We start from the raw sequence: 12,650 nt of genomic DNA, 5'->3' as shown, positions 1-12,650 counted from the left end.
CGCCACATAGTTCTGGTAGGCAAAAGAAGAATTGTGGGAGTTGACGATGTCACAGATGAAGAAGAATACAACAAAGTTGAAGACATGACTCCATTCGCAGTAGAGATTGACACAAGTATTCTTTTAGCCCAAGAGGAGGCTCCCTACACACATATCACAATGAAGGGACGATTGTAAAGCGCTCAAGAGGAGGCTCCCTACGCACGCCATGAACATAATGAGGAGGCTCCCTATGTGCACAAAAAATGGTGGTCAGCGCGGGAGTCGAACCCTGGCTGCAGTGCCCAAAATTCCTTGAGTAACCATTGAGCTATTTAGAGTTTTCAGTTTTACACTTGCCAACATAAAAAAAAGGTGGTTTCAGTCTTACCTTAGGCACCAGTTGGAGTTCTCCACCCGGAACCAAAGGGAATTTCATTACCCCGCCCGTTGGAGACCTAGGGCACCGGGTGGATAAACAACGATACCTAAGGTCGTCTTAGGTATCGGGTGATGTTTTCACCCGGTACCAAAGGCCATGGATATATAATCCTTGTCCCTTTTCTTCTTGCTCGCTCTAGTCCCCCTCCCCTGCTCATCTCAATTGCCTCCGCCGCCTCCGCATCCGATCATCGTGCCGCCGTCGCCGTTCTTCTCTGTGCACCACCGCATCGTCGTGCTGCCATCGCCGTTCTTCTCCGCGCTCGCTCTGGCCTCGTCCACTCGCGCCGGTGGCCCTCACCCCTCCTCCGTGCCCTCGCCCATGCCTACCTCATCGTCGATGTCTCCAGCCACCTTCGCATGCCCGCCCCAGCTGGGGCATCGCCCGCCCTCGCCTTCCTCATCCTAGTCGGTGCCCGCACGCGCCTTGCTCGGCCAGTGCTCGCGCCCTCCTCGATTGCCCTCGTCAGCTCACCGCGACGACCACTGCAACCCGCGCGTGCGCTCGTGTCGGCCGACGATCCCTAGACCCCGAGCGCGGCGCCTCGACTCTCCACCGACTCCGACGGGCCCCGGGCGCGACACATCGTGCGTCCTGCCAACCCCGATGCACCGCCGCCGATGTAAGGCCACCCGCCGCACCCTTTTATTTTTTATTTTTTCTTTATTTCTATTTGCAGTATACTTTAGATTATTTACTTTAACATTTTTATATTTTAGTTTGATTAGAGATTAGTGTAATTAAATTGATCCACATTGATTTATTTAGTTTAATTGGAGATTAGATTGTAAATGATAGATTAAATTGTAAATTAAATTAAAATTTTAATTTTTTCTTTACAATTTTGTTTAAATTTACAATTCACTTATTTATTCACATTGATTAGAGTTTACAGTTCCATGTTTTATTTAGATTTATAATTTACAAATTATATCCAAATTACATGCTTGTATTCACAATTTACAATTTAGATTCCAAATTACATACATGTATTCACTAATGGTCTTTTTGTCTAAAGTTGATTGTTTTATATAGTTTGTATCATGTACATGTATCATGTATTTAGTTAGTGTCATTTTATTACTTTTTCTTTACATGTGTAATTTAGATTAATTCTATGTCCTTATTTAATGTACATGCATTACTTGAATAATGCAATTAGTTTATATATAGTGAATTTTCGTACTTTCCATGTCAAAATTTAGATAGTGTATTGTAACCATGATTTGTTAATAGTTTACTTAAGTCTACCTTAGACTTCAATTTATCATGTATTTATTATGTAATTATGTAATTCTTCATTACATGTGTAATTTAGATTAATTCTATGTCCTTATCGAGCTCGCACAATTGCGCTATCACGCAAACTCTTGCACTCTAACTCACTCACGCAGTTGCTGTTTCGTTATAACACACACACACATGCTCTCACTCCAACACACACACACTATAACAATACATGAATTACAAGGCATAGAGGCATTGGATTTCAACAAGTCATTTTCAGATTTCAAAGCATCATAATCAATATAAAGCTCATCAAGTAATCTTCTACGAATCTCAAGTTGCTTGTCACCAAGATAGATATTTCTTTTCAAATTTTCATTTTCAACAAGCAAAGCATCACAAGAAATGCATGGCAAAGGTACACTAGACTTGCAAACAGTTGAGACATTCACACTATCAAGTCTAGACATGTTCGAATTTTTCTTAAGTTTAGCAATAGTCTCGCCATGAGCACAAGGGCGAATGAACAGGCCGATTATACCTTGGGAGAGTTTACCTTTACTCATCTTGTGAAGCTTGTGTCACAGTTCATCTTCTTTAGAGATTTCTTCCATCAAAATATGCATCAAAGAAAACGCTTCACCATCCTTGTTCAGTTTGTCACGCTTCTTTCTCCACTTGTGGTCATCCTCCGATGCAATCGCACCACCTGAGGATAAAGAACCAACAGAACAAGAGTTAGGTGCCATTGCTCAAAGCACCGGTCAGGATTAGTGAAAAACGAGCTCAAATCGCGACATTTGAGGCTCCGCCCAGTTCGCCCCAAGTCCTTGATCGTGCCAAGTCTGCCTCCGGTTTTGAGGCTCAAACCGATCAAACCTGCCTCCCCTGGTTTTGAGGTCAAACCCTCTCGCACGCCGCCGCACGACGTGACTGACTCCCCGGTTTTGAGGTCAAACTGGTCAAATCGCCGATGTCGACGCATGTCCGACCTCCCGCCGAGCCTTGACGCATTTGAGTCGTTCGCGCGCGCCCGCCGCACGAGCCACCTACTTGACTCACCATCGTCCTCACCGACTTGGCCGACGCCGTCTTCATCACCATGTACTCTTGCTCTTCCGTACACCATGTGGACCGCCCATGACTTTGTCCGGCCTCCTCGAGTCCCTCGGCCCAGGCCTACTCGCATTCACCCTTCACCGTCTTGGTCCCTCAGCATGAACCTTTCACTCCACCGAGTCTACTCGCATCCATCCTTCACTACGGTCCTTCAGCGTGAATCTTTCGCTTGACCTTCACCTCGCGCCGTCGACCGTCATGCCGCATCCTACACCTACATATCACGAGCTAAGAGACACATCAAATTCACATGATGTTATCAATCACTCATCATCCAAGGGTGACCACCATTGGTCCTCACACCTTCACCAAGTAATAGCTCTTTAGAGAAGTCATTTGTGATATACTTATATTTCTCAAATATTCTAGTGGTAGAGTGCGTGATTCTGAACTTGCGCCTTCAAATATACTCTCTAACTTATCATGTCTGCTAGGCTCAGCGTCCATTTCTATTTCTGACTACTCTAGCATTTCCACATAATAGCACATATATGTTTGTCCTCCAAAATGCGAAAAGAGCGTTAAATAAGTATTACACTAACTTGTCAAAGTCATCAAAACCAAGATAATTAAGTAGACAAACTGTATAGCTGAAGACCAAACAAATTATATCACCATATACATATTGGCCAAGTTGGTAAATCTATTATCTGAATAATATATAATTGGTCAAATTGTGAGCATCAATATGACGAATGTTCTGACATGAAGAAGGATTGCATCGGGACATCCTGTGTTCTTGGATTTGTGAACAGTAGCTCGAGAGGAGCAGGAGCAGCTTGTTGCTTGTATTAGATGTTATAACTGAAGTTTAATTTGATTCCATGTCACTACTACACAAATCTTTATTGAGGCGGGCAAAAAGCTTAACTGAGGTGGTTTTTGCAACCACCTCAAAACTATCGTCACAATTAATAAAGCATTAACTGAGACAGTTTCATACCCCTCAATAAATAGAATAATAACATAATAAAAAAAAGAAAAGCCGCTGCGTTGGCGCCACCGCTCACTGCGCGGACGTGCAGCCACCCCTACCGCGCCCGTGGCCGCCGGATTTGGACGCCGGCAGCCCTCTGCGCTTGGCCGTCGCTCCACCGCCACCCGAGCGCGGGCGCGCCGCTCCACCTCTGCTCGAGCCCGGCCTTGGCCGCCAGATCCAGGCCCACCACCGCCGGATCCGGCTGCCACGTGCCGCCGGCCGAACTCCGCGCACCGCAGGCCGCCCTCCGCGCGGGGCTGCCACTCCACTTCTGCACGCCGCCGCCGCTTGCTGGATCCCGTGGAGGAGCGCCGCGAGAGGGAGCGGGGGGAGGGAGTGGTGGGAGGGAGCCGCCGCAAAAAGAGAAGGGAGGGAAGAGAGAGTATGTGGAGTGAGTTATGGTTTTATTTATTGGGCTCGGTCTATTAACTGAAACTTGCTTTGGCAATGTGTCGGTCTTTGAAAATAGGAGTATTAACAGATGCGGTTATCGTAACTAGCTTTGTTAATCGATTTTGCGATGTGATTTTTGGAACTGCCTCAGTTAATAGGAAATGACCGCATCTGTTAATGCTGAGCATTAACAGAGACAGCATTAACAGAGACGGTTATTTTTTGTGCCCGACTCAGAGCTCAAAAAAAGATCGCTGTTAATTAATTTTTGTAGCATTGTGTGTCTACTTAATATCCCAACGCATGACCTGTAAAATTTGACTGCCAGGAACAAATTCAATGTAAATCCAAACAGGAAATTTTGTTTTGAATCATCTCGCTAGGTCAGTTCATTTGATAATCTGAAATGAATGAAAAATGATGGATGAGGTTCCAATTCTTGGGATCTAAACAGGTCCAGTTTCTTGAGCAAACGTAACGCGCGTCAACAAGTTTGATGATCTGACACCGTGCTAGAACAGTGAACACAAAGCGGAGAGAAGACTCGAGGAGGTTTCGAGCCAATCCCAAACTTCCGGATCTACCATTCCACCTCGTCAAGATATATGAAGGACGCTACAGCGCTAAACACAACTTTGAAGAGAGATAGCAAAACGAGTCGATCGGAGCACCAACCTTGCGATGGCTTCCGTGTTCCGTCCCGGAGACGCTGCTGCTGCTGTATTGGTTTATTTTCTTGTCTTCGATGGCCTACTCGAAAGGTTGGATAGCTAATCCTTCAGTCTTACCGATAGGAGGCTGGAGCATCGTCCTTGAGAGATGAACGCGGTTGTCGCTGCTGATTAGGTCTGTTGACGAGAGAGGCCTTCTTCGACTTTTCCCCCTCGAACTCGTTTTCAATTTTGAAAGTGTCTGGTTGATGTTTCCCCTCCGCTTCAGTCTTTTTTTTTCCCCTCTCCAACCACGTGGTTCGACGTTCCAGATATGAATTAATTGGTTCCTGATCAGTACCGACACATATTTCCATGCGGATGGTTTCATTTTTCAAATGCCTGATAAGTTCAACTTTATTATTTTATTGCTTGTGTTTTTATTCTAATTATAAGGAAAAAAAAAGAAGGGGAAAATCCGATGCCCCAAAAATCACAAAATCTGACGCACTGCAGGCGTAGATCTTCAATCCTATGGCTCACAAATTTCTACCTCTAACTCTTGCTTATGAGATTATTACACAATACAACTCAAACACTCACAGCGGATGCACACTACATAGATCTTCAATCCTATGGCTCACAAATTTCTACCTCTAACTCTTGTTTATGAGATTACACAGTACAACCTAAACACTCACATTAGTTGCACACTCACTCTTATAAATACATGTATGCAAACTCTATTCTTATGAGTATCTTTGAAGGCTGAGCTGGCAAATCCTTAAGATTGACAAATTCACTCACCCTTATAAATACATGTACGCAAACTCTATCCTTATGAGTATCTTTGAAGGCTGAGCCGGCAAATCCTTAAGATTGACGAGTTTACCACAGGTGTCTCGCTGTCGACGGGACACCACTGAAAGTATAACATCGTTAAATCCTAAAATATTCACTCCTACGAGAATCGAACCCAGGACCTGAGGTGCCACTCAGGTTTTTGTAACCACTAGACTACATGCCTTTTCGCAGATGGAGCATGATATAGAGAGAGGCCTCTCCTCATAAGAAATCAGAGAGAGCCCCCTTATACCGCCCATCCCACGAGCTCTCTCCTCCACATGTCTCCATGTGGGGTCCACGCTTTCTTCCTCCATGCCTCTATCTTCTTCCATGTCTCTCTTCCTCCCCGCGTCTCTTTTCTTCCCCATCTCTGTTTCCTCCTCCACCGCTGGTCGCCCCCGCCACTGCCGTCGCCTCCATCGCCCGCGGCCAACGGCGACCCTGCCTCCGCGCCGCTCTTCCCGGACACAACCCCTGTCGCACCACCCGCCTGGCACTGCCCTCGCCGCCCATACCCCGCCTCCTCCACTGGGCAGGCCGCTACCTACGATTATCCCTCTAACGCGTCGGCCATGGAAACTCCACAAACCCTAACCCTAAGGCAGCCGACCTCTGCCGCCACCCATGCCCAGCGTCAATCCACCACCAGTCACTTCGCCCACAACCTGCCAATGATGGAAGACATCATCGGAGAAGTTGAGGGTGTTACTCCCTCTCCTTGCTTTGTTACTTTTCTCTCTTTTTTTTCATTTCTAGTTTCGGATTTCTTCTTCCCCTATCTCGGATTTCCAAATCGGAAGGCCTCTTGCAATAAGCTTAAAAATTGAGAGGCCTCTCATGTTTGGAGAAGGCTAATGAAGATTAAAGTAGTCTTGGCCTGTGGATTCTTTGAGATTAAAGATGGGAAACAATCGAGATTTTGGGAGGACACTTGGGTGGGCCAAAGGCCATTCAGAGAACAGTATCCGTCAATTTACAACATAGCTTGCCAACCACATGCATCAGTAGCGAGTGTGTTAAGTTCAGAACCCCTAAACATTTCGTTTAGAAGGGCATTGGTTGATGAAAAACTCCAAGAATGGCTTGATTTGGTAGCTAAGATAACCAACATCAATTTAGTTGAAGGGAGTGATCACTTTAGATGGTACGTAAATTCGGTGTCTTTACCGTTAGATCTATGTACCTCCACAAGATGATCCAAAATGCTCCGTTTCGCCACAAATTGATTTGGAAACTAAAAATTCCTCTCAAGAAGTCAAGATAAAGATCTTCTTTTGGTTTCTCCAAAAAAGAGTTATCCTAACAAAAGATAATATAGCGAGGAAAAATTGGAAGAGGAGTTTGAAGTGTTGCTTCTGTAATTGTAATGAATCAATTACACATCTCCTCTTTGATTTTTACCATGCAAAGGAGATTTAGAAGATAGTTAGCTACAGGGTTAACCCCGCCAAGATCGATTTCTCATATGCTAGGAAATTGGCTCTCAAATTTTGATAACAACGAGAGGCGTGTCGTTTTGGTGCGGGCAGCTGCATTGTGTTGGGCTATTTGGAGATGTCGTAATGATATTATTTTTAACAAAATCATGTATTCATCATTTATGCAGACTGTTTTCAGGGGACCTACTAGTTGCGTTTATGGACACAACTACAGCATAAAGATACGATAAAGGTAATGTTCCGAAGGGCGAGTCTTGCATTGGAGGTCGTCGCCTTGGGGACAGCCAATCATGAGTGGAAGCATAACCTTAGAATTGGTTTAGATGATTTTCCCTTTGTTCATTCCCCAACTAACCAATAGACGGCTATATTTTACAATTATCTTTGGGCAGTGTACACTTTGTAGAGGCCGAAACTCATTTTCATTATCTTAAAAATATTTCTAGCTCTGTCTGTTCATCTTACCCATACAAGATATTACCACGTGGCTCAAAAGCAGGCCACGGCTCAAAGCAGGCCTCGCGGCCCGACAAAATCACGGTCCAGCTAACAAACAGGGCGAGCCGAGTCAGACTGACTTGACTCCGATTCCGACCTCCTGATCATGTAATTAAGAAGAAAGGAACACGTAGCGCTCGTCCGACCTGCCGCGCTACCGGACCCACTCTGTCCGGGGAGGCCCGATCCGACCACCCGACCAGCCAACGGCACCCGGCCCAGGCGGCCCTGTCCACACAAGAGGCACCGGGAAAACCTGTTGACCGTGGCACCTCGGTTTTCAAGGTAAGAACCTTCCACGCAAACAGGCTCCAGCCACTGCAAGAGAAACCGATGCTTCTCTTTATTGTGGTCGCTCCCAAAGTAATCTCTGTGTATCGTCTCAGAAAAAAAAAGTAATCTCTGTGGATTTTTATTCTGCTAGAGATATGTACTTCTTTTCTACGACCAAATGTGAGTCCGTAGGCGACTCGTCCCTAAAAGCATCTCCAACAGATTACCAAAACCCCATATCCTAAAATCATTTGTTGGACACTCCCCTATTATTGGTAATGCAGTTTTTTGCCATCTCCAACAGATTACCAAAACCTCTCACCATATATTTCCTTTTCTTCCATCCCTCTTCCTCTTACGAATATATAGTCTCTTTTGGTTACTTTCTCATCTCAATAGTTCAATCTTTTTTAATGGATTACATATACCTAAACAATATTTCACATTCGCAATTTTGAAACTTGAATTTTGAATTCAAATCACATTGCCTTGCCCATCAGTGACAAATGTAATTGAGCAAAAGAAGCTAAAATAGAGAACAAATATAAGCCGTATTGTCCTGATAAAATATGGTAGCAGTGTATTCTTAAAGAAAAGAGATAGCAAATCTGGTATTGTCCTATCATATCCACAATTATTTGCCATCTTTCTTGGCATATAGCTTACAAGTTCATGCAAATGGAAGTATCAACAGTAAAGTAATTATCAAAAGTAAAGCAACCATCCTTCCATGGCACAATTCATCAAAAGACCATTACTTCCATTCGAAGTCCCACCTTCAAAACCACCCATCTGTGCTGCCAAGATACGTGCACGCATTGTACTTACATATGCTTTTTGCTGATCATCAAGACAACTTGTGTCCATGAATATGATTTTTTGCTCTCGCTCCAAATTTTTGTTCACCACCTCGTTTCCCATGATCCTCAGCTTTTCCTCCTCAATTGCCACCTTTCGCTCCTTGAAGGCCGCCTTCCGCTCCTCCATTGCCTTGACCTCTATCCACCTTGCTTCCTTGCGAGCCTCCATCTCTTCTCTTTTAGTGAGCATTTCTTGGAACACTTCCTTGTACGCGCCACCTCCTGCTCCCCTCTTCAACTTCTCTTTCTCAGCCTTTCTTCCTGGAGGTCGTGTCCTAGTGGGTGCCTCAGAGCTTGCAGTTGGACTACCGCCTCTCCTATCCTCATCTAGTACTCCATCATCAACATCTTGAACACCCTCGAACTGAAGAGAGGAGTTTCTTGACTTCTGCTTTTTAGGTGGAGCCTCATCTTTCCTTGTAAGCCACTTCTGATTGTGTTGGAGCAAGACCCAATAGTGCAACATGACAAATGGCTTGCCCAGCCTTGGCTTATTTCCTTTGTATAGCTCCTGTGCAAGGTTGATCTACCAAATTGATAAAGTATTAGTAAACAAGATGTCATAGAAAACTGAGATAGAAATGATTAAAAGTGATCAAGCACTCACATGCTCTTGTTATGGCACACCACTTGGACTTTGGCACTCAACTTGCGCCATGCAACCTGCCCACTTATTGCAGCATTCTTGAAATTGTACTCCATCGATGTTGTAGTGAAACAAGCGACCGATCAGAAACACACTTCTTGTTGCGGTGATAGTGGTCATATATATGAGTGCTGCTAGTCTGGTCAGTCCCTTTCACTGCATCCAAAGTCACATTCTCCCATGCCATGATCAATGCCTCATCTTCTTGAGTTGTGTAGTTAGAAGACCTTGAATGAAGTTTCTTTGCAGTTGGAGTAGGAACTTCAAAGTCAGCCTCATCTGCATATTCCTCATATGGCATTGACGAAGAGAAATCATCACTCATCATGTCCGCTAAGAAACCATCATTACTGCATTCAGGAAATTAGAACTGCATCAATTATTATAAAACTTAACACAAAATGGAGCAACAAATTTGATCAACTGGAATCTTTGATTAGCTGGTTTGACATAGGACAACACGTTGGTCCAGTTCATTCACTTGAGGTGTCACCTAAGACATCACAGAAAATATTGGGAAAAAAATCAGAAGTAAAACATCAAGTGGCATGTCAAGTGTGAAACCCTAAATAGAACTTCAGAACAACAACCCAAGATATCTCATCGGTTACGGGAACTGAATGAATGCATCTGCTGAAGGAATGCTGCTGGCTGTTAACGAAATCACTAGTACCTACCTGAGTACTATATTGTCAAAACCATGACCAGCAGTCAGCAGCTAATCAAATGTTCCAATATGGAAATCGACTTGGATCAATGGATGAATACTAAATAGAGAGTAGTGAGAGACCAACCCATCACAACAGTATGCACAGATCAAGCAAGCAACGGTTTCATCCAAAAAATGGAAGGGATAAAGTGTCGGTTGAAACCTTGTCTCGACCAGGTTGTGGGCATCCTCGCGAGCATCAAGAAAGCTTTCGCTTGGGACAACCATGGCCACTGGCGGGTTGCATAGAAGAGGTGGAGCGGGCTGGGATGTTGAGGGAAAAGCCTCCATCGACTTCCGAGTGGTCGACTGCATCCTTGATTTTTGGGCGACCACCACCGGTGGGCGCCCCTCCTCGGCTTCTTCGAGAGCCTCCCTCAGCATCCTTGACTTCCGAGTTGTGGTCTGCTGCTCCAGACCCATGGCTGCGACAACGGGCTGGCCTTGGTGGCGTTGCGGTGGCCCCGACGACGTGGGACGAGGTGGGCGCTTGGGACGCGGCCCCGGCGGCGGCGCTGTACGCAGTGAACTCATCTGCAAAAAGCAAAAGAAAAATATTAAACAAATAAACAAGGACATCATCTACACTGCTGGTTAACGGATTAAAAGTCTGGCTATCTATGTTGAAAATAAAGTACTGAAACCACATCTGTTTGTGACTTGCAGGCTGTTTTCAGTTGATAACAATAATACAACATAGCAAACTGACATGCTATTACACTGAAAACATTGTCAGATAAACCAAATTCAGACATGATGCTATGCTGCCAAGTTCTGAATGTTTTCGTGCCTCAGACAGAACCATAATATGATGAAAGTTCAATCCCACATGGCAACCAAGTACTGCTTAACATTGCATATATATAGCTATCTACATGACTACATGAGTGCTACGGTAATATCACTAGATCAAAATATAATATTTTCTCATGTCGATAACATCATCCCTAAGGGGGAAAAACTGTTGCACAACACTAGCAAATGTAGTATCCTACAGATTTGTCCAGACCAGTGCTAACACAAGAAGAGTAGAAGCTACTCTTGTTCCCAATGACACTGAAACAAGTCTTCTCGTTGTATGAACCAAGAACTGCCTTAATATAAAAAAATAAACTAAGCACTGAAACTAAGTACTGAATGCTCTAGTCCAAGGACTCAGAGTCGCATCCACAAATCAGATCCGGTACAAAAGCATTTTTTTTAGTAGTGTTGCTTTGATCAATCAATAGCTGGCAGGTGCAGATCCAAAATTATTGAGTGGGAGAAGTAGTGCATTGCACTGGCTCGTGACAAATTCATGGAACTATGAACTAGGCAGGTGATAGAGCGAGCCATGAGGATTGGGATAGACAGATACCTTTGGCCGATTCTTGTCTGGCCCCCCCTGCTATTGACGCTACTCACAGGTCCCCTGATGTGATGCAGCGCTGCAGGAGCCTTGCGCACGCGTAGGAGTCGAGCTTGGGGAGCGCGAGCGAGGCGAGCTCGTCGCCCAGCCACTGCAGCCACTACAGCGACGGCGCGAGCGCGCGTAACTAGTAGGCGGCGGCAGGAGGTGGTGGTTCTAGTAGGCGGCGGCGGGACTGGGCAGAGGCTGGGCAGCGGCGTTACGGCGGCAGGATCGCGCGGAGCCTGGGCGGCGGCGTGACGCGGGACAAGCACCACCGCAAGTTAATTTGGTATGGAAAAATATCGATTCAGGGAACCATGCTCTTGATCTGGAGCGGTGGGGCAAGATCGGGCGGAGAGAGGTGACGGCGTCGCTGGGGCGGACAGATGCGCCGCCGCTGTGCAGGGGGGCGGAGCGAGATGGCGTGCGGCGCGGGAGGGGGAAAATTTTTTCGCGCCAGAAATAGCAGTGTATAGGGGATAGATTGGTCTCCCCTCTATTTAGGTGAGGGAGGGGTGTATTTTGGTGATCACCAAAAAAATTTTGGTAATGGAGATTAGATTGGTAATATGTTGGAGCACTTCAATTAACAATAATACCATTTTTAGGTATTGGGGAGAAGAATAGATAATCTGTTGCAGATGCTCTTACATGCAGAAATCGTAGTGTCGCATTTTTCAAGGCTATCAATAATTTCTTTTGTTGTAGGCCTTTTTGCTGCATCAGTTTGCGCACAAGCCAGACCTATTTCAATGCATGTTTTTATTTGCTCACAATCCTTTTCTGCTGATGTATGCTCAAGTTCTTTGAACTTGTTCCTCCAGCTTTTAAGTACCTGCGGAAATTAAGCTTTGAAGCTAGGATCATTACTGTGCAGAAAAGAAAAAGGAACATAAACATAAAGATATTACATAAGGTGCAAATTGGTAATCCTCAGCTCTTTTTAGTTTAAGTATTTGTACTATTTTTTAAAATATGATCTTATTTTGAAGAAACATGACAAATATTTGAAGCAAATATGATTGGAGGTGCATATAAGGGACACCAATTTGCACCCCTAATATTGCACATGTGGATTCTTACATGCAGGGCCTGCCTACTTTTCAATTTTATTATTGCTGATTCTATGTCTTTCTCAGTAGATCCCCCTTGTCATTACCATTTTCATGGCAGTATCGCACTATGTACAGTGCAACGACC

At 44.9% G+C, this 12,650-nt stretch overlaps 1 long non-coding RNA gene across 1 annotated transcript; it reads right to left on the bottom strand.

Moving 5' to 3' along the window:
- Positions 1 to 8,399: 8,399 nt before the first annotated feature.
- Positions 8,400 to 11,865, bottom strand: LOC120671432. Its single transcript, XR_005673648.1, has 4 exons — positions 11,418 to 11,865; positions 10,224 to 10,594; positions 9,313 to 9,701; positions 8,400 to 9,231 (listed from the first exon to the last, which is right to left on the bottom strand). It is a non-coding gene; the product is annotated as an uncharacterized LOC120671432 (long non-coding RNA).
- Between the last annotated feature and the right edge of the window lie 785 nt (positions 11,866 to 12,650).

The sequence above is a fragment of the Panicum virgatum genome, chromosome 4N, assembly GCF_016808335.1.
Source record: "Panicum virgatum strain AP13 chromosome 4N, P.virgatum_v5, whole genome shotgun sequence".
Lineage (NCBI taxonomy): Eukaryota > Viridiplantae > Streptophyta > Magnoliopsida > Poales > Poaceae > Panicum > Panicum virgatum.
This window is presented reverse-complemented; position numbering and strand designations above follow the sequence as displayed.